Below are 23,655 nucleotides of genomic sequence, written 5' to 3'. Positions count from 1 at the left end.
AGATCGTGTTCTATTCATTTAAAAATTAAAATAATTTAAGAATAGAATTTGGAGACTTATGTCAATATTCACAATTCCTTCAAACAGTTTTAGTCCATTACTATTAGTAATGCCAGAAGCATAATGCAAGGTCCCCACAGACAAAATAAATCCTCTTGAATTTAATTTCAGAGATGGTAATTTAAAATATTCATCTTCGGAAACTCTGCCGTATCTGCTACCGTGGATCAGTACCCAGGAGTTCATAGGTGTATCCCTGATAATTGCTCACCTCTGTAGCAACACCTGAATCATTTCACAAACCCCCATACAATGAGAACAGAAACTTCCATCTGCATTCTGCTGTGAAGCTAATGAAATGCTGATTTGACTAGAAAAGCTGCCATTGTTTACTGCTCCATTATTCTGTTATTCAGCTTCATCTTCTTAGGGCTTTAAGGTTTCTATATTTATTAGATGATCAGCATAGTAAATACTTGCTTAAAAAAAATCTTCTAATTGCAGGACATTACCTTGTTCATTTTATTCACAATTATGGAAAAAGCAAACAAAAGAAAGCATCTTCTTCCTGTGTTCAGTTTTAAGTAATTGTTCAATTAGCTCAGGAATCATTAGGCAGGTAATTAACTGTATACAATCTTGTATTTTGAAAGGCCCCTAAAATGTCAAAACCATTTCTAATCCTAGAGTTCCTGAGACTAGAAGACTGGCAGTGAAAATTAATGAATCCACATAAAATGTTCTCCAAGGTCATTCAGCTATTACGCTGGCATTTGCTTTAAGTCTCCTTAAAAGTACCAGAATCTCTCTGATGTTTTTGATAGTCCTTGCCGTGTCTTCAGGAGGAATTTCAGATACTAGAAGAGAAAAAAATTCAATTCTGTTGCAGCAGTTTGAGAGAAAGTATTCCTTTTGGAGTTAATTTCCTGTCGTGCACCGCCACACTGTACAGAAAGTCCTTCTGATTTTATAACATCCCAGAATATTTCCGGCTATTCATTCCCTTTGTCTAAAAGCAACATAGCATACATAAAATTACTACTTTCTCTATTTTTTTGTTAAAGCAATATAGCAATCTTTCTCACCTACACGCATCCTTATCAGCCGCTATGATGAACTGCTTGACAGGGGAGTCCTAGTTAATGTGGTGCGGCTAGAGCTTCTGTCGCTAGTTCTGTCCTTCCCCCTTGAAATGATTGCCTGCACCTGAGTCCGCTCCTCCTCCTCTCCCCCCCTAAGTCGATGCAGCCGAGCCGGGCGCTGGAAAGGTGACTGCCTCCGACCCCCCCGCCGCGCAGCCAATAGCCGCGCCGCGCTGCTGTCACTAGGTAACGGCGGCCGGGCCGGGCCGGGCCGGGCCTGCGGCGCCCCCCGCAGCGCAGCGGGGGAACGGCACTGCACGGCGCGGGTACCGCCGAGCACGGCCCTCCGGGCGCCCGGCGCTCCTCGGGGGGAATGGGCTGCGGCACGGCCGCGGGGACCGCCGGGGAGAAGCCGGTGCTCGTCCCGCCAACCCCTGTAGAGCCGGCAGTCAGGTGCCTTCCGATAGTGTGCGCGGTGCCAGTTCCCATCTCTGGCGATCTGCTCCTGCACAGTGCTGAGCGCCAGGGCAGCGCGGGGAACCGCACCGAAAGCCAGTAATCAACGTTCCAAGTCCACAGGATATATATCCCAACGCAAGCGTTTACGTGAGGCCCACCCAACTCGTCTTTTATAGAGATAGACAGATAGACAGCTAGAAATATTTAACTTTAGAAACCCCCAGCATTGCCTAAGTAAAAACGTTTAGTAAAAGTTAGTCTCAGATGACCGATTTCACATGCATCTTTTGTACACTGCCTGCAAATGTTTAGCTTGGTGAAATGTTTGCCGTGGTTCAACACAAATTTCCTTCTCTTCCTTAAAAGACAAAATTATCACCCCTAAAAATCATTTATTTTCATATTTAAGGCAGATTTATTTTAAAACTCATCTGCAACTCGTTTGAATACAGCTTTTTAATTGCTTCAACCGACTGCAAATATCAGCTTAAATACAAATACTTTTGAGTAACATATTATTTCTCAAAACACAGACTTTTAAACCCAATTAACTGATCTCTCTATTCATGCAAACAGATGCTGTTACTCCCTGATTAAGGACTTGAAACTTTTGTTTACTTCATGCTTTCTAAAAATAAAACCAGTAACAGAAGTACAACTACCGAAGTTATCTTACATAGAAAGTCCATACATCCTTAGACACAGACAGAATCAAATTTAAATACCAAAACATCAACCATTAAGCAGTATTTTGGGCTATAGATCAGCAAAAGATGTTTTAAGAACGGTATCAGAAGCTTTAGCAAACTAAGTCATGAGAAACCACACTGATTTAAATTCTTTTAGTTGCAAGGCACATCAACAGGCAAAATTTAGTAAGCTGCTCCTGGGTTAACATCTTGTATCTCGAGTATAGCCTGGAGCAAATATTCAAGGCTGCATGACAAGTCTGTAAAAATGCGAAGCAGCGCAGAGTGCAGCAGTGTAAGAGTGGTTCACAATAACGGTGTGTGACAATTCCAGATTCTTCCACCAAAGGATTTAAGAAAAAATTAAAATCACTCCAATACCTCAGAACTGTAAATGGCTGCGACATCAGATTTAATGACTAAATTTAGCCCCGGTGTACAGCTTTAAGCCAAAGCCATTCATACCATGGGGGGGAACAATAGGAAGCAATTTTTATTCCTCCTCCTCCCACTCCTCTTGTGGGGGAGAAGGAGAACAAACAACGGTGTGCATAGGCATGGCAGCAACCAGCACTTCCCCATGGGTCCGTTCATGGTTGGCACCAGAGTCATGAAGGGCCAAAACATATTAAAATGGATGTCAGAAAGCCTCAAAGACACAAGGGCATGCAAGATAAGCAAAGGTAGAGCCTACAGTTCAGTGGACTACAGAAACTACCTGCTCAGTGCATCCTCCTTGATACAAATTTGTATATTGGTAACTGATAAAGCTTCCAAATGTTGCAGTAACCATAGTCACTTCACTCTCAGGTGAGACCCAGCTGAGGTATAAAACCACAGTGCCTGTCCCTGTGTGCACTGAGTACTGAGCTCAGACAGCAAGCACTCAGATCAGTCAAACATTTCAGGTTTTGTATAAGAGATCTGGATAATGCTGAACAGGTAAGAGGTAGCAAGAATCAATGGCAACCTCTGCTGGCTGGTTTTCAATGCAGTTAAAATACTTCCCTTTCATAAATTATAATTGAAAGGACAAAGTGATTCGAAAGTAAGGAAGTTAGATTGATTTCTTTGTGGAAATACAAGCAGGCTTCCTCCACCACCAAAAAAAAACCACAAAAAAAACCCAACAAACAAAAAAAAAACCCAGCTCCTCTGGGACCCTGCCTCCCTGTGGCAATTCCTAAGCAGCTGTAGCACAAACTGCAACAGACTGACTGCACTCACTCATACTGTATTTGATGCACAGTTGGAGGCAAGTGAAAATTAAAGCAGAAATCAGCTAGTCCTGACGAAACTATACAATTACAGACAGAATTCTACCAGATGTGACAATACTGGATTTTGTATCAGAGGCAACACATAAAAAAGCTATATAGGAAAAGTTTTCTACCTCTAGATTAGGGACACTTTAGGGACCCTGGCCCAGTTTTAAACAAAATGTGCTTCAGGGGGTTTGGAGGTTTTTTTGTTTGGTTGGTTTTTGTTGTTTGTTTTTTTTTTTTTAACTTGCATATAAAGAAAAGGAAGTGAGAAAGACAAAACAGTTATACTGGAAAAATTTAATGGCTGTCACCAAGGCAGTATTTTACATGGTGCATAAATTCCATAGCTGGTTATGTCCATCAGAAGGACTGAGCACTCTTCAAGCTGACTAGAAGGAGCAATTCCACACCTTCTTTATAAATTACATCAGCCAGAAACAACAGAAGTTACCATCCAAAACAGAAGATTCACACCATCTGATCCTGCTGAAAACAGAGATCTGGTAGGAGCTTGAGCTTTGGGTATGAAAAAAAAGCAAGCCTGTGAAAGCGGTGGCTATGGTGTATGACCCTGTGAGGAAATGAGATAAAGCTTCTCAGACAGAAAAGACCCCCAATACAGAGGCAGACTTAGAAGCTCCAAGCAAGAAAACAACCCATTACTCATTTTTTTTCTATTCAGAAAAGAACAGGAATATTTGTTTCCTAATTTTTTTTTGTAAGGCAACAGGACTGTTGAGAAACAATTCCCTCAATGCACAAAGATGCATCTCAGTCGCACCACTCATTCCTAGTTCAAAGTCTTTCAGGACTCTCTTTGTTAAAGTATTGGATGGATTAAATGGATAACAATAGTTTCTGTAAAATCTTTTTAAAAGACATTGATTAGAGTTGGGAGATGTAGCTGAGTGTGAGATGAGGAACATAATAGTTATTTACTTAGCTGCAGACCACATGACTGTTTATACACATACCAGGTCTTTGTCTTTTCTTCTGCCCAGTTCCCTCCAGCCCAGCCCCCCTTTTTTTTTTTATTCAAGTATTATTTCTTTTTATCCACTTTCTTCTTCCACCCCCTCATGCACTTGCTGAGGCGAGTAGCTTGAGAGAGGACGCCTGTAACACCGGAGCAGAGCCGGGGGAGATCAGCGTCCAGAAGCCTCACCACAGAGCGATAAGAGCCAATGAGGAGGGAGCCTCAAGTCCTCGACAGGACTTGCAAAGAGCTCAGCTACCGTGAGGAGGTGACTCACCGGGGGCGGAGACAGGAGGAGCGGCACCAACTGTGAGTGGTTAAAAACCTACCCAGGGAGCGCAGCGAACAGAGCAGGCAAACAGAGCGGGTCGAGGCAGTTTGCGTGGCAGTTCATGCGGGCAGGAGAGCAGGATGGTGAGCACTCACTGTACGACCAGGGTCTGGTCTGGGAGCTCTGCCCCGGCTGCCCCGGTGGTGGCCAGCGTAGGCAGCCAGACAGAGCCCGTAAGTGGGGAGGTTGTGGTGCAGAGCTTGGAGTGTAGAGAGTGCCTGCACTGGTCTGGTGAGGGAAAGGTGCAGAATGGGCAGGGCTGCGCTCCCTGCTCCCTGATGGAGGTCCTCCTCCAGCGGGTGGCTGAGCTACGGGATGCTGTCAGCAAGCTGCAAGATGTCAGGGAAGCTGAGAGGAAGCAGGACTGCTTGCTCCAGGACCAAACAGCACAGGGGCCTCAAGATTCCCCTCTAACTCATGGAGGAAAGAAGGAAGCTGTTGATCAGGGAAGCTGGGAATTAGTAACAAAAAAAAGAACCAAAGGAGGAAGAGAGCAATTAAAAGCAAGGGGCTTCCTCCTAAATCTGCTGTACCCACCCAGAACCGCTTTGCTGTCCTGCAGGGGGCTGATGAGGAAATGCACTTGCATCAGAAACAGTCGGCTGGTGCACTGGTACAGAAGATCTCTACTGGTGCTGCCAGGAAAAAGCGGCAGGTTGTACTAGTAGGGGACTCTGCCTTGAAAAGGACAGAAACGCTCATCTGTCGGCCTGACCCGGTCACAAGGGAGGTGTGTTGCCTACCTGGGGCACGGATCAGGGATGGTGCGGAGAGGCTGCCTGCTCTAGTAAGTCCCCCAGACTATTACCCGCTTCTAGTGATACATGTGGGTGCTAGGGATATAGATAGTAGTAGCCTGAGGAGTATAAAGAAGGACTACAGAGCTCTGGGAGAGGTGGTCAGGGGTTCTGGAGCTCAGATAGTCTTTTCAACAATTCTCCAGGACACAGGGGAGGACCTTCCAAAGGCAAGGAGGATTGGACAGGTTAATAAATGGTTAAAAGGGTGGTGTCATAGTCAAGGGTTTGGGTGTCTTGGACATGGGGCCCACATTTGTAGGCCAGGCCTACTGGGGGCTGGTGAAGCTGCTCTGATAAAGAAAGAGAAGAGTGGCTTTGCTGGGAGGCTTGCCAGACTTGTCAAGGATGCTTTAAACTAGTTGTGTTGGGGGAGGGGAGCATCATTCCATCCCAACACACCCAGTCAGCTGCCAGCACCCATAATAAATACTCTGAGCAATGTAGTGATATTCCAGCAGCTCCAGCCACTGAGCCGGCTTCATTTGGAGCTCGGATCAGATGCCTCTATACAAATGCCCGTAGCATGGGGAATAAACAAGAGGAATTAGAGATGTGGGCACATCTACAGGGCTATGATATAATAGGCATCACCGAAACATGATGGGATGGCTCCTTTGACTGGAGTGTTGGAATGGAGGGTTATAGGCTTTTTAGAAAAGACAGGCCCGGTAGGAGGGGAGGGGGAGTTGCCCTTTATGTTAGGGATAGGCGGGAGAGTATGGAACTCTGTCTGGGGACAGCTGATCAGTTAACAGAAAGTTTGTGGGTCAGGGTTAAGGGGAAATCGGTGATGGGACACATTACTGTGGGGATACATTACAGACAGCCTGATCAAGAGGAACCTGTGGATGAAGAACTCTACAAATAGGAAAAGCCTCATACTCGCAGGCCCTTGTTCTCATGGGGGACTTCAACCACCCTGACATCTGTTGGGGCGATGGTACGGCCCGGCACAAGCAATCCAGGAGGTTTCTCGATTGTGTGGAAGACAACTTCCTTCTGCAAGCAATAAAGGAGCTGACGAGGAGAGATGCCCTGCTCGACCTCGTGCTCACCAACAGGGAAGGGCTCGTTGGAAATGTGACTCTCCAGGGAAGTCTTGGATGCAGTGATCACGAGACGGTTGAATTTGAGGTCCTCAATACAATGAGAAGAGCGTGCAGTAAGCTCACTGCCCTGGACTTCAAGAGAGCAGACTTTGGGCTCTTCAGGAACCTGCTTAGTAAGGTTCCATGGGATATAGCCCTAGAGGGCAAGGGGGCCCAAGACTCTTGGTTAACATTCAAGGATCACCTGCTACAAGCTCAGGAGTGTTACATCCCGACTAGAAGGAAGTGCAGCAGGAGGGCCAGGAGACCTCCTTGGATGGATAAGGAGCTGCTGAGAAAAATTCTCAGGAAAAAAGAGGCTTATAAAAGGTGGAAACAAGGACAGGTGGCCTGGGATGAATACAGGGATGTTGTCCGGGTAGTTAGGGACCAAGTTAGGAAAGCTAAGGCCCAATTAAAGCTAAGCTTGGCAAGGGATGTTAAAGATAATAGGAAGGGATTTTATAGGTATGTAGTGGCTAAAAAACAGACTAAGGACAATGTAGGCCCCTCCGGAAGCTTTCGGGAGAACTGGCTACACGGGACTTGGAGAAGGCTGAGGTTCTGAATGGCTTCTTTGCCTCGGTCTTCACTGGCAAAGGCTCTGACCGCAGCACCCAAGTCTTGGAGGGTGGAAGCAGGGACTGTGAAGACTTAGACCTTGGGCCCACTGTACATGAGGATCTGGTTCGAGACCATCTTAAGAACCTGAATGTACACAAGTCCATGGGACCTGATGAAATCCATCCGCGGGTCCTGAAGGAGCTGGCGAATGAAGTTGCAAAGCCACTGGCCATCATATTTGAAAAATCATGGCAGACAGGTGAAGTTCCTGATGACTGGAAAAAGGGAAATATAACCCCCATTTTCAAGAAGGGGAAAATGGATGACCCGGGGAATTACAGACCAGTCAGTCTCACCACTGTGCCTGGCAAAATCTGGGAGCAGATTCTCTTGGAAGGCATGCTAAGGCACATGAAAAACAACAAGGTGCTTGGTGACAGCCAGCATGGCTTCACTAAGGGGAAATCCTACCTGACCAATTTGGTGGCCTTCTATGACGGGGCTACAAAAGTGATGGACAGGGGTGGAGCAGTTGACGTCATCTACCTGGACTTGTGCAAAGCGTTCGACACTGTCCCACATGACATCCTTGTCTCTAAATTGGAGAGACATCAATTTGATAGGTGGGCCACTCGCTGGATAAAGAACTGGTTGGATGGTCGCTCTCAAAGAGTTGTGGTCAACGGTTCAATGTCCGGCTGGAGACCAGTAACGAGTGGTGTCCCTCAGGGATCGGTGTTGGGACCGGTCTTGTTTAATATCTTTGTCGCTGACATGGACAATGGAATTGAGTGTGCCCTCAGCAAGTTTGCCGATGACACCAAGATGTGCAGTTCTGTTGATACGCTAGAGGGAAGGAATGCCATCCAGAGGGACCTTGACACGGTTGTGAGGTGGGCTGATGCCAACCTCATGAAGTTTAATCATGCCAAGTGCAAGGTCCTACACCTGGGTCGGAGCAATCCCAGGCACAGCTACAGGTTGGGCAGAGAAGACATTCAGAGCAGCCCTGCGCAGAAGGACTTGGGGGTGTTGGTCAATGAGAAAATGAACATGAGCCATCAGTGTGCACTCACAGCCCAGAAAGCCAACCGTATCCTGGGCTGCATCAGCAGGAGTGTGAGCAGCAGGTCAGAGGAGGTGATCCTGCCCCTCTACTCTGCTCTCTGCTCTCATGAGACCTCACTTGGAGTACTTGGACATGGAACTGTTGGAACAAGTCCAGAGGAGGGCCATGAGGATGACTGGGGGAGTGGAGCACCTCCTGTGTGAAGACAAGCTGAGAAAGTTGGGGCTGTTCAGCCTGGAGAAGAGAAGGCTGCGTGGAGACCTCATAGCAGCCTTCCAGTATCTGAAAGGGGCCTGTAAGGATGCTGGGGAGGGACTCTTTGTTAGGGACTGTAGTGATAGGACAAGGGGTAACTGGTTCAAACTTAAACAGCAGAGGTTTAGACTGAATATAAGGAAGAAATTCTTTACTGTTAGGGTGGTGAGGTACTGGAATGGGTTGCCCAGGGAGGTTGTGAATGCTCCATCCCTGGCTTTGTTCAAGACCAGGTTCAATGAAGCCCTGGGTGACATGGTTTAGTGTGAGGTGTCCCTGCCCATGGCAGGGGGGTTGGAACTAGATGATCTTGAGGTCCTTTCCAACCCTAACTATTCTATGATTCTATGATTCTTAGCCTACAGAACTGCAGCTTGCTTTATTTTTATCTTAACTACCTCTGGCATTTACTTGTCCACCACATCATATGGACACCCTGGACTGTTTTTTATGCCTCCAGAAGTTGTATTCTATGAAGCTTGCAGCTTGTGGTGCAGCTTAAAAAGGGAGAAGAGTTAGAAAAAAAACAGTAGTTCCCTTAAAAATCATGTGTGTGTACATGGTTGGTTTTTTACATCAGACCAGTGTTTGAAGTTGCTCTCTGAAGACATAGTGATGCTGTAGTTAAGGCAGAAATAAGTTTTATTTGTTATTTTGAATATACAGACTTCCTGAAATCCACCCACTCCAGCTGTCTATTTAAAAAACTGCCATGAAGAGCTGTAGCTTACATGGAGTGTGCAGGAACTTTTCACCTGAGTACCGGCACATGGTACACATATACACATATAAAACCATTTTTTCTCAAAACAATATTTGACTTTTTAAATACTTTATACTGGAAGGCACCTGTAGATATCATTTGTCCCAACCGCCTGCAGAAAGCAGGCTAAGTTCAAAGTCAGGTCCAACACCAAGATTATGCCAAGGTGCACTGGATCGTACATCCAGCTGAATTACAAACATCTCCAAGGATGAAGTTTTCACAGCTTGTGTGGGCCCCAACTTCTAACCACTCTCAAAGTGATTCCCAGTACCAGCTCAGAAGTTTTATTGTTGCAGTTTGTCTTCATCCTCATCAAGACTAAACACACTTGGGCCAGTGGTTAAAAACCCAAAGTGTTAGTTCTCAAAGAAACGTTATCCTGTAGACAGTTTAAACCCATGAAATATTTATGTATTTAATATATATTAAACAAGTTTGAGTGAAGTGCTACAGTCTCCCTTTAAGCATTACCGCCTATAATGTCATGGATTAGATGCTTTCCTGGATTTTATAATAAAGAACATTTTTCTTCAGGAGGAGCTTCCCTTAAGTTTATATTGATGCTACTGTGACAAATAGAATTCACTTTACAAGCTCATTTTCAAGCAACAAATACCACCTAACTTCTGTTCCTGAGATCAACAGAAATAAAACACCACGCAGTAAGCTATCTATCAAGTAGTAGATTTACTTCAGGATAATGCTGTGAAGTCTAATGAATGGTGATAATTTTTCAGGAATTAAACCTAGAATTTGTTTTAAACAAACAGCACTTAAGCTACAGAAGGATGCTATTTATAAACAGACTACATATGACAAAAAAAAGCTCTAAAATTAATGAAAATGGACATTGGAAAAAGTATCTTAGGATGGTATGAAAAGCAAAAAAATTAAACTCATGCCCTCAGTTTCATGCACTGGAAAACTAATCCACCTACTTAGCACCAGTAAAAAAAAGAAAAAAAAAAAAAAAACCAAGGATACTGGCAAAAGAATACAGGCTTACTATCTACCACAGCTCCAGGCACTCCGGTGGAGGGCCCAATTACTTGCATCGCTTTCCTTTCAGCTCCTGCTTTTCATTAGGTGAATCATGTTTAGTTTGAAGTTTGCAGAAGTTTACTGACAGGCTAAAAGAACATGCATTTTGTTCAAAATTGCCCCTCTGCATGTCAAGTACCATAACAAAACCCATATTCTTTCTGTTCATGTACCTAACATAAAACACAGCCTCTATGCATGGAAGTACACTGGTGAACAAAAATGCACTACCTATTACCTACACTGCTTTCAAGAGACTATTAAAATTTTTACCTGTTAAATCACAGGACAAAAGCTAGCAATTAAGAGACTATAAATGAAGAAATAGAGAAATGTAGAGAACAGTGAAGAGTGCAGGTAGTATTACCCTTTTCTTTTCCTGCAGGAATTATTTCTCATGTTTTAAAATACTATTTAAAAGATTATTTTAATGCTGCAATCTTTTAAACTTTTTAGAGGCATGTTTTGATATAATTGTGGTTTTACTAATACTTTTGTCTATGTCAATCCAGGAATTACATTCCACAGATACTGTTATTCTGAAAGCATATCACAACTGGGCACTAGGAAGGTGTATGTTCAAAAGGATTCCAGCTGACTTGGCAGAAGCATAAGCTCAGTCAGTATTAGAAGCAATTCCATTTCAGCAGAGCTAGAATAAAAGATTTTAAGGCTATTAAAGGAAAAAAAAATCCCAAACACTGTGATCACCTACTTTGATTTTTTACATACTGAGTGCCAAACAGTTCTCTTAAACTACAGCCTGACCTTTTAAAACGCAACCAATTTTGATATAATGAGTTCAAATGATGAATAATTTATTGTAGCCTTGATTAGGAAGCCAACTTCTAAGGCCCCTGCAAAAGCAACTACTAAAACATGAACACAAGGATCAAAACCACATACCTCTGTCAGTCTTTCAAAATCACAAATTTGGATATACCAAAGAACAAAGTTGAAGTGCATGCAGATGTAACTTTCATTCTTCATTGCCTTTTAAATACAAAAACAGTTGCATCCAGTATTACTTATTTAAATCCTCCCAGGAGCATCAGCTCTATTTCATCCTCAAATCATTCCTCAGAACACAACTCCCAGGCCACATACCCATGAACTTCTGTATGATTAACACTTCTTATCGTCTTCCATATCCTTCTTCATCTCAGTACCTTACTTATGAACATCACAACAGCGAACCTTTTAGTAGCTCACTTTTAAGCTGTGCTGAAAGCTACAAGACAGAAAGCATCTGTGTGTCTAATTCATCATCTTCCCAGAAATCATTTTAAACCTTCAGAATTATTCACTTCAGTCTAATTCTCTTTTCTACATATTGTGAACTGGCAGCTACCAGTGTGTGACAAATTCAAGGACTCATGTCTGAAACAGACTCAAATCCACATTTCATGGATGCATCTTAGATTAAATGGTCACAGAACATTCTCCCAGAACATCTAGTCTAATCTAGACAGGCTGGCTGACAACATGTGCTTAGTCACATGGACGATTTCTTTTTTATTTGCATGTATAATCGGCGCATTCCACCCTAAACTTTTCCTTTAATAGATGTTTAAAAATAGTGCTTCCTCAAGGAGACAAGAGGTGGCTCAGAAAAACACTGAATAACTAGGATCACTAAGGAGAAACAGTCACAGCTCCAAATGCTGGCATAAACAAAAGATCGGTTAAGAACTAAAGATTCACTATTTGTTTTAGTGCAAGGTCTACTCAGGTGCAGGAGGTACTGACCCCAAGTTTGGACTAGTAAACCAAATCCACTACTGCTTGATGACAACAAAGATGAAAACAACTGGAATTGTAAATTTTAGAAGACTATCTTTAAGCAAAGTGTTAGTATTACTATTCCACCACTTTTGTGAAGTAATGGAAAAGAGGAACATGGAAAGGAAATGGCATGAAAATTATTCATAAACTGAAGCATGGCACAATTTCTTTTTACGGATTTTAAGCTCAGCTTCATTTAGACCAAATTCTCCTTCCCACTGGAACTGCTGAAGAGGTATCACTTAATATTATCTTACAGCGTGGAGTCTACATCAGCACACACTTGCATCAATAAGCATCTTTCAGAAAGGACCAGGAATAGCTTCTGACCAAGAGCAGTCTAGAGGGAACATTTTGTAAATCTTTTGCAACTGTTCATTTGCAGTGGAAGTAGACTCCTGGCTAGCTCACCAACATGGAACCTGGCAATGACAGATGTTTGTAAAATGCCATTGAAAGCAATTTAAGATTATTTCCCCCCCCAGTTAAAAATCAGCAAATTAAAATTCATGAAATCATCTCTCATCTGATAACTGTGTTTCAAGATTAGTAACATCTACATACATTCAACTTCCAATAGCTAGCAAATTTTGTCTTAAATTACTTTGTATTAGATGAGAACATTTGTATTTATAGCTAGAAACTGGCACATGTAAAATGTTATGTGAGCTAAGAAATTATCTTCTTTATTCACAAAGACATACCAAACCTGACATTATTGCCATCTCCAAGAAAAAAAATGAAACTAAACAAATACTTTATCAGCACTAAAAATAAGTTAAAGACATCATGTTTGAAATCTGCAAGTCCTTTCAGAAGGGAAACTATCAGGGAATAGAGAAGTCAAGTCTATAGATGAAGTTCCAAGTCCAACCTCTTTAGCCAGTATTAAATTCGAATGTAAACCTTTCCCCTCTGCTCAAAAATATGGCTTGAAGTTAAATGTCAATCTCTTCATTCCTCGTATTTTTAAGATATATCACATGTAACTGCACAAAGCTAAGTGTATGAACACACCGAACTAAATACTGGCCTCTAACTAATTGATAATATGCCTAGGAAGGGCCACAGAGGAAGAAGTGGAAGCACTGGGTCCTACCTGCTGTATTTGCATAAGATGCTAGTAGCCATCATTTTTTATAAGGCCACTAGAATTAATTTGGCTTGAAAAGGCACACATAGTGTGTTTCCTGGACACCCTCTTCCCAGCACGTCTGTAATGTCTCCTACAGGAACAAAGTGAGCATAATTTGTTCTCATACTTTCAATGGAAGATAAAGAATGACATGACAAAAAATTGAGTTATTTGCTGCAAAACTTGAGCAGTAATCTTTAAAGCAATCCTGAAATAAGGAAAAAGAAAACGATCAACCAAACAGAAAGAGGGACAGCTTTCAATAACATAAAGAAAAATGCTTCCTGCATCAGTAGCAGTTGCCCATACCTTATTTATAACCATTCCATATAATGAAATAAAGATACTGGAAATAACTTTCTAGCAGTTTCTAATACACTAACTACAATACACAAAAAAGATATACCAACAGCAATTTTCTACAAAGGAAAGGCTCTATCAAGTGATTTGCATTCATTTTTCTGCATAAGTTAAGAAAATACTTCGTATTCAAAAAATAGCCATAGAAATAGAATAAAGCTAGATTTAAAAAAACAAACAAACAAACAAACAAAATCCCATCACTTCATGTTCTAACCAAAGGGCTCACAGGGGAAGAGATCTGGTACTCTCCCTTTCCCCCCTCAAATAAGGTTCTTTATAAAACAAAGCAAAAATAGTAAGGAAAAAAATGTTACATTCAAAAAGCTGTATTTTATTGTTATGGCAACTGATGTGCTAAAAATAAAGAAATAAAGTTGTTATGGCAACTAGAATTTTAAAGGCAGTCAAAAGTAGAATAATCAAACATTCGGCTGGCTTAAAATGTAAAGTCTATGACTCAATTTTCAAAAAGAGGTTCAGAGACAACTGGTGGTTGGAGTTTTTTTGATTCTGCTTTGGAGATCACAATTAGTACAAGTTTCATAGAACTCTCCAGAGTGTAAGAGAGGAAATCAAGGTGAACAGAAAAACAGTCATTTGAAGGCCTCACGATCAGTAGGAAAAAACACACACCTTAAGCCACTTATTTAATGTCCTTGTGACCTTTCCCAGATCCATAAAATCCATCAGCTTATTATTAAAATAAACAGCAATAGGATAGTATTTATGTCAGTCATCACAATGATCAAAATATACCATATAACTGAAAGTTACTTCATTAATTTAAATTAAATACTGAAAAGTAAGGGAATGCCAAAATTCACCTGTCTGAAGCAGCAGAGTTCTGCCCCTTTATATGTATGGAATTAAAATTACTATCATTACAAGATCCTAAATTTCTGTTATATGCTTAATCATCATTACAGGGCTGTCTCCCACCCAACACTTTTCAGATTGTCAAAATCACTGCTTTTATTTAAAAATTAATAAAACTGCACACACTGTGAAATGTTCCAAAGGCCATACTTGGGTAAGACTTCATGCTAAGCAAAGTATTTAATAGATACTACAGGGAATTACAGCTAGAAAGAGTAACTTACACTGGACACACCTGCACTGGAACCACATAAGTAGCATGTACTAGCATTCTTGTGTAAGATAATATTCTAACACAATATGTGCCTTGTATTTTGTCTTCTGTGCAGTTAATCAACATTCCTACTAGCATTACTCATAACTTTTCTGACCCATATGACAAGTCTTTCAGCCCAGTCCACAAGAGCTTTCAGCATGCAGGAGTAGCATGGCCGAGAATACAGATCAAAGATTCCTCCTTCACTTGTATTAAAAGGAAAAGAAGATTAACTCATTGCAGCACAAAAATTAAGAGATGTACACTAGAAATTCAAACAACAGACACGGGTTAGGGTTAGCAAGGATAACACAAACTTAAGTATATTTTTGTAGTTTTACTTCCCCAGCCTCAGTTTTAATCCTGAAGGCTAGATACACAATTCATTCCCTTCTTAAGCATCACATGAAGCCATAGGTATTTCTAGAGAAGCAAATAATGTAGGAAAATACATTAACTACTGCATCTGTGATGAAGTCACAGAGTAAATTCCAGGTACAACAGTACATAAGTTTTCATCAATCGGGATAAGTCTTGGACATATGACTTTGAGGGCTTTAAACCAGTTTTAGAAGTATTCTAATGCTTAGGCTGAAGGAGCCAGGCTGCATATTTTCAAGGTTTGTTGCTGACTCAACCAGCTACTGAAGACAACAGACATGCTGTTCTGAGCTTTCTATGAGATTACTTGCCTCGTTGTATAATATTCTAAACTTAGTCAAATGCACGGTTACCTGAAATGTCTTTTGAGTTCAAAGAAAAGGTGCAGCAGTCCACCCTACTTAACTGACAACTATGTAACTCCATGGCTTGCATTCAGCATCCAGGGTTCACATTTCTTGCTATATCAGGTACAGCCATTCTGGACTGAATATATATGCATATATATTTATTCTAACATTTGCAGGTACATTCTAACCCTAACGTGTTTCTACATTTTCTATTTTCCATTGAAGAAGAATTTTAGAGCAAGCACTTTCATAGGAAGGCAGAGGAAATCCTGGAAGGTGTCACAATAAAGACTAAAAGTGCTTTTGAAATTACACTTACAAATTCATGACAGGAAGATGGCATCATTCCAAAAGGTACCGCTAATTCCTTTGCCATAAAAGTAACAAGAAGCACAACCAATTGACTGCTTTGTTACCAAGAATTCAGCCCTGGGCTACAGGTTGGACTTGATGATTTTAAAAGATTTTTTTTCCAACCTCATTGGTTTTATGATTAACATACCTAAGGCTGTCTGAAGATTGCCACAAAAATAGCCTCACCTGTCCACCCTGCCCTGTTCAATCTATATGCACTCCCATCTCAACCCTTACACCACACCTACTCAGCTACACAACAAATCATAGAATCATAGAATTATAGAACAGTTAGGGCTGGAAAGGACCTCAAGATCATCTAGTTCCAACCCCCCTGCCATGGGAAGGGACACCTCACACTAAACCATGTCACCCACGGCTCTGCCCAACCTGGCTTTGAACACCGCCAGGGATGGAGCATTCACAACATCTCTGAGCAACCCATTCCAGTGCCTCACCACCCTCACAGTAAAGCACTTCTTCCTTACATCCAATCTAAACTGCCCCTGTTTAAGTTTGAACCAGTTACCCCTTGTCCTATCACTACAGTTCCTAATGAAGAGTCCCTCTTCAGCATCCTTATAGGCCCTCTAAATGCTTAAGGATTCTGCTTCTCTCCTTTTAAGCGGTATATAAACCCCCCTACAACATGCTGCCTTTTCTGGGCTGGTAGATACTTGTATATTTGGTTTAGTGTCAGTAACTACGTAGTCTTGTTACAAAAAATTACTAGTCCTATCACTACAGTCCCTAACAAAGAGTACCTCCCCAGCATCCTTACAGGCCCCTTTCAGATACTGGAAGGCTGCTATGAGGTCTCCACGCAGCCTTCTCTTCTCCAGGCTGAACAGCCCCAACTTTCTCAGCTTGTCTTCACACAGGAGGTGCTCCACTCCCCCAGTCATCCTCACGGCCCTCCTCTGGACTTGTTCCAACAGTTCCATGTCCTTTTTATGTTGAGGACACCAGAACTGCACACAATGCTCCAAGTGAGGTCTCATGAGAGCAGAGAGCAGAGTAGAGGGGCAGGATCACCTCCTCTGACCTGCTGCTCACACTCCTGCTGATGCAGCCCAGGATACATTTGGCTTTCTGGGCTTCAAGAATGCACTGCAGCTGGCTCATGTTCATTTTCTCATCAACCAACACCCCCAAGTCCTTCTCCACAGGGCTGCTCTGAATCTCTTCTCTGCCCAACCTGTAGCTGTGCCTGGGATTGCTCTAACCCAGGTGTACCAATCAATTGATCTCATTGCTCTAACAGAGAAATGGGAGAAAGTAAATTTTCTAAATAGAAATCTACAAATTACTGTGATTAGCTGTGCAGTTGTTATACACAGTATACAGAAGAGACAGAACATGAAGCAAAAGAAATCCTGCCCAGCAAGCACACAGCCTGGATGAGGCACAGCCTGAAACTGCACTCCCTGTATCTGACAATTTAGCTTTAGATTCAGGCTGTGTATTGAACTACTTAGTCAAATAAAGGGTGCATTTTACACTGACTGCATTTGAGACAAACCAGCCATATGAATCTGGCTTTCTCATCTGCACCATATGATTTAAAAACCGTGAAGCTCCGGATCATCGATATTCAGCTGTCAGCTTAGAAAACAACTGATGAAAATACACAACATGAGAAAAAGCCTCTTAGTTGCCAAAATATTTGGATATGTCCACAGAAACCTACATAAAAGATAATTATAAAGAGTATATGCACTACCATACTGCAATTGATCTCCTTTTGCTTAGTTTACCTCAGCAGCTGCAAATTTGCTTGCTAACAGGGGAAATAACTTGCAATTAGTATGACCATACTCATCTCTATAAAAGGGGGAAAAAAAAGCTACAGGCTGTAAAGATCTATAGCTTTCTCACCTCTTCTGAAGCAATTACTGTAAAATATACTTAATACTAGCTCAACCCCTTAAAAGAATATCCAGGAGAACATATGAGTAATATTCTTATTTGGTGGTTTTATCATAAAGAAGTTACGCATAAAATAGCAAAAGGTACCAGAATTCAGCCCTATATTAAATCTCAGTTAAAAATTTAAGAAATATATTTATCACTTATGTATGCTTTAAATTTTCTACACATGTAGCTCAAGCCTGTCTGGTTTTTGTTACTATTTCAATTATTATATATTGCCCATTGGTAGCTGCATAATGCTATAGTAAAACATGTTTTAATAAAATGTTGTTAACAAAGATTTTAAACACCAACTGTGATTCTCTGGAGAAATAAAAAAGATAAAGCATATTTTTTGATCCTTTGATTCTTAGTGTTCTTCTCTAAGTATTTAGAGCTCTCTGTTTAATTGTGAAAGTATCAAACATTAACATACTGAAACCAGCAACTCGTAGTCAGGAAAACGCAGTTTGCTCTCTTAAATAAATACATTTAAGATTTCTGAAACATACCTTTCATAGGCACGAGAAACAGTCTTTATTTTAAGAATTTACTTCTGCATCTTTTTCTGTGTAAGCAAATATAGGACCCCAGACCGGGCTTTTGAAGAAAGCAGTTCTTGATGGTTTAAAACACCCTTTCAAAAATCACACAGCTGAATCTACAAGGAAGTTGCCTTCAGCTTTAATTTAGACACAAGCCATTCCAAAATACAAATTGCAGCTAGCAATTCAGATTTTCAAGAGATACAGAAATTTTTAGATAAAGTCACTGTATTTGCATATGCATGCCACTTGCACGTGCCAGCATGGTAGCTCAACAACACTGTGACACACACATGGCCACTTTTATTTCAAAGTCAGACTGAGGCTGGCCTGAAATTCTTTTGAAGATTAACATTACTGTTTATTTATATGCACAATTACAGAAATTAGTTAGACTTACAAACAAGCCTTTGAAAATGCAATTACTCCGACTCTGAGTGCAGCTTTCTGATTTCCAGAATGTGATGCTATACAGATAATGCCACCTAATTCCTCTCATGCTAACTGCTCCATTACAGTAACATACTGAACTGGGTGGTTTGTCTCTTCCTCTCACCTTCAACAGCTCCAGCCTTTGAGTAATTCAGCTTCCTGAGTGCCAGTTACGCAACATTTGCTTGAAGGCAGAGGCTGGTTAGGAAGAAGTAAATTTCAGATGAAAGAGTAATACCAAGAGAAAGTTGATAGTTTGAAAGTTATTATGTTCTCAGGAATTGCAGTGGTCCACATACATTAACAATTTGCTTCATCTAAGCAGTGCCCTGTACTGCAAGAGACAGAGATTCATTTACACAGAATGAATATGCATTACATAAAGACAACACACTGTAGAGAACTTCAGCAATGATTCAGTGGTATAGAATACTATTGTTTAAAACACTGTCTTACTATTGCTTCTCTTTCAGCATCAGCACCATTATTGTTACAGGAAAACTGAACACCTAGTAACAAACCAGTATTCAAATTAAACTAGTATACCAATTGATGTTTTATCTGGGAAGGAGCATCACAGATTTTAATACAAGATCTGAGGTGCCAAGCATTTACTAGAACCAGCAACTATTACCATAGACTCTACTGTAAAGAAATATTAAGACACCAAGACATCTCTGCTCCATCCTACCTAACAAAACAATTATCTGCATCAATATACACATATATGGAGTCTATAAAAGTATCAACTTTAACATCACTTCTTCCAGTCACCATCATTTAAACCTATTCAGGCCATAGCACTAAAACCACCCAAGGCTCCCCTGCTTTTGCAGATAACAGATTATAAATTCCAACACACAAAACCAGAATGTGTCCTCCAAGAGGACAAATGCAAATCTCATTTAGCCTTCAGAATTTAAGTATCAATTTATGTGACATTTTGAGCTGGTAGGTCACCCAGCACTCCAAGAGCCAAGAATTGTATTGTGAGTGTTATTTCAGTGCTATCCTAAGCAGCTGAGTATAGAAAAGTAATTGCAGGAAAACTCAATGTGGCAGAATTTTTTTTATAATTTTATGCAGGCTCTGGGAAAAATCACATTATTTTCCACCTCAAATATCATAAATATCATACATAAAAGGTAAAATTAAGATGACATAATATAAAAATTACTAATGGGTGCTACTTTTATTTTTTTTCCTGAAAAGAGCTGTCACTAAGTTGAAGATTCTCTGATTAAGAGAAAGCTCAAGGTTTTCCCTTTTGTGCACACAAAATTGAAAGATTTTCTCCAGATATGCTCTGAATGAATCAAAACTTGGCAGATTAAATTCACCTTAGGGACATTTCATCCTTGAGTCTCTAAGGGTAATATTAACATTTACTATGAAACCAGGTACCCTGCTACATTCACGATATACCAAGTCTTTTATTTCAGGTCTGAATTTAAATACAGCTATTTAAAGAATTAAAATTCAGTCAATTTTTGCTCTTCAGAGACAGTATTTGTTTACTAAAATCTAGTAAGTATTTTCAGTTCATATATTCTTTATTATTCTACAGGATGCAGTGTCACTAAAATAATTCAAACTACAGACTGTAACTGTCAGCACTAATGGTTCAGCTTACACCAAAAATGAGCACCCTACCAATTAAATCAGCATACAACCTGATTTTTCTCTACAAACCACACTGAATTAAAAAATATTACGAATCTGATATTTGCCATGAGATGAATGACCTCAGTTTAAGAGAAGAGTTAAGTAATAGTCATCCTATGCTTGCCCCTTCAGAAAAGGTGGAAAAAAGTAAAACTTAAAAAAACTGCACATAGATACTGTAGTTAAAAGAAACATTAAACTGAAAAAGCTGCATATACGTCTCAAAGTGATCAGTTTCTCTATAACTGTTTTGCTTAATATCTAAGTATGTCAGTCAACAAGCAATAAACCAGGTCTTAGTTATCTCTCTTTTTAGTCAACTGGGAAAAAAAAAACAAACCAACCAAAACCAACAAAACAACACAATTTTTTATAATGATAATCGATCTGGATATGATAGGATCTTTTATAATTAAGCATATAGCTATGCATACTTGATATCTCATCTCTCTAAAAGTTAAGGGAAACCATTCCCAATTAGAAAAGAGAACAAATAAAGTGCAAAGAAAAGAAAAAACTAGAACAAAAATGTAAAAGATCAGCATTTCTGAAACTTCTTAGTTTTTATTGCTGGGAAATTTGTTCAGCACAAAAAGATGGGCATGCTGCATTTCAAATACCTGTGATCAAAAAGGGGCAACCTACATCCCCCAAAAGCCATTTTCTTGCAAAAGGGGAGCCCCTTTATAATTTTCAGTAGGCTGTTTGCCACATGCCCGTGCCAAAAGAAAAGAGGGTAGTCACAGATGCGTTTTGGCTGTAGTCCAGGACAGTAGCCTAATTTGGAAATTTGAGAATGCTTTTCTGCATTAGGACAAACAGATGCAGCATTCTGAACACAAATATTTGCTACAAAAATACTCTAATGTTTCAGTCCATTACCCAACCTGCTGTGGCAGCTGGTGAACAGTCATCTTTTTAATTAGACACTCTTACTGATTAATTAGTCTCAGAACACTGAGCAGTGGAACCCTGCACAGTGCCATTGGGACAAAAAAATATTCCTCTTCCTAGTGCTAACAGTATCTTTTGGTATTGCTGCAAATAACAAGCTTGATTGATTTTCTACTCAAACTAAAATAGCCTTCCTATATAAGTAATCCTCTCAATCCATAGCTAAACTGTTTCAACCCAACTTTCACACAAATAAAACAAAACATAGACAGAACATACACAAATATGGCATCAAGGCACCAGTTTCAAACTTAACTGCATTTAATCTATTTGCATACTCATTTGTAAATTCCTCCACTTTCTGTTTACTAACTTCATGAGCAAGCTAGCAATAAAAATTAAAAAAGCTAGGTAATACTTTAAGTATGAAACTAAGAAGAAAGCACCTTTTCTTGTTTGAATACTTTGGTAATTTCAAAGTTTAAAAAGTAAATACATTTCTACATTAGGTTTACATGAAAGTTGATCTTCAGTCCTTTGAGATCAGTTTGCAAAATAGATGCACCAAGGAAAACAGATATTTAGAGCTATCCCAATACATGGAAGACTGCTTAAGCAGCTGAAATTTCAAAAATAGTATTTGCTATTTTTAGTTATCCTACTTCTAACTTTAAATTTTTGATAAGAGACTACTCTTACACTTTTGGGAGAAGAGATTATAAACACATCCATTTGTAGGACTCCCCACTATAAAAAGCTTCCATTCTCAGTGCTTATAATAATGAAAAACAGCTGTTAAAGAATTCCAAATATATTTCTCTGCTGTAGCTCCTCCTTTTCTGTAGACAGAAGAGATGCAGGGATGGCTTTGTAGCCAGCACCCCTTGTCCTCCATGTCACACACGGTTGATCCTGGCTAAGGCACCTAAATACATGCAGTGCAGGGCTTGTGACTAAATATAGATGAGGAAATCAATGGGAGTAACATGGAAAAACCAATTCCAACAGTGTATACAGACTGCTTCTGCTTGCATAATTTACTGCTCTTTTCAGTAAACAAGTGCTTAGTTTCATTTTGTATCTGGGCCTGCAAAACATCTTGAACTGAGAAGTCTCCAAAACTCTCAAACCTTAACTTTCAGGTTTTCATTTAGCCTTATAATGAGAGGATGTGCCTTGGAGAAATCGGAAATAACAACACTGGTCCAAACAGAATGGATTAACAACATATATCAGCTCTAAAATTACTAGATTTCATACAGGCCAAATCTTAATACATTTGCTCCAGGATGTACTTTCATATAACTGGTCCCTACTGTGTGAGAATTGGACTTTGTATGATAAGTGCCAATTTCAGATTAATGCATTACATTATTTTCATGACATGGCAATATTTAATCCCCAAATCAATGCCTCTTATATTTGCTTCAGACTGTGGAAGAATTCTTAAAATTTTGACTCTTCTAGTGAGTGGCTTGAAACATTATTGGCCCAGATGCAACACAACATTACAGAGTCAGCAGACAAAGCTATTTTTTGGCCAACTTTTGTGAAGCCTGACCCTTTAATTAGTTATTATCTCTAACTGTTCTGGGCACATGCTCATATCACTAAAGGAAATTATGACAATATACAAATAATCTTATTTTTGGTCCTCTTACAAGTCATTTGGAAGTAGGAAGTACAGCCACTAGGTCTTTCTTAAAGACCTTCGACTCAAAGTCACCATCCATCTCACCGGCATTCACATTCATATGCAAACTTTCATTACTTTTGAGCAATATAATCCTGCCAGCACCTACTTCATCTGAAGCCAGGCTTCTTTTTCTGATCAATCTTTAAAGAATAATACATTTAAAACAAGCTTTGTTTCCTTAAACCAGAGCAGCAGCATTTAAAAGTCTATATATGCTGTTAAATGAACTTTGTATATACAGCTTATTTCTTAATGGAAGTCAGACTGTAAAATGGAACTCTTTTATAAAGAAATTATACACTTAACCATCAAAAATACTACCTTAAAATGGTCCATCCAAAAGTTTTCAAAGTACAGAATGCAAATGACTGCCCTTTATTCTGCCTTCATTATTTCACTTACACAACTACATACGACCCTTTCTTTCTAAACTTAGGAAAAGGGATTTGAGTGTGGGTTGTTTCAAGAGTAATCAGCAACAGCATTACAAAACAGGCACCCAGCCCGTAGCACAGAAAAGGATGGAAAGAAGTCTTGCCCCACAAATTCAGAGCGAGAACACATACGAGAATGAAACCATCTAAAACAGAAGAGTAAAATGTTAATAATACTCAGTGTAAGATGCAA

At 40.3% G+C, this 23,655-nt stretch overlaps 1 protein-coding gene across 5 annotated transcripts in view; it reads right to left on the bottom strand.

The window, feature by feature from the left end:
* Positions 1-23,655, bottom strand: part of RABGAP1L (RAB GTPase activating protein 1 like) — a 249,794-nt gene that overhangs the window by 162,100 nt on the left and 64,039 nt on the right. The gene's annotated exons all lie outside the window — the stretch shown is intronic.

The sequence above is a fragment of the Melopsittacus undulatus genome, chromosome 6 (assembly GCF_012275295.1).
Source record: "Melopsittacus undulatus isolate bMelUnd1 chromosome 6, bMelUnd1.mat.Z, whole genome shotgun sequence".
Classification (NCBI taxonomy): domain Eukaryota; kingdom Metazoa; phylum Chordata; class Aves; order Psittaciformes; family Psittaculidae; genus Melopsittacus; species Melopsittacus undulatus.
Note: the sequence above shows the minus strand (reverse complement) of the source record. Positions and strands in the feature narration are given on the sequence as shown.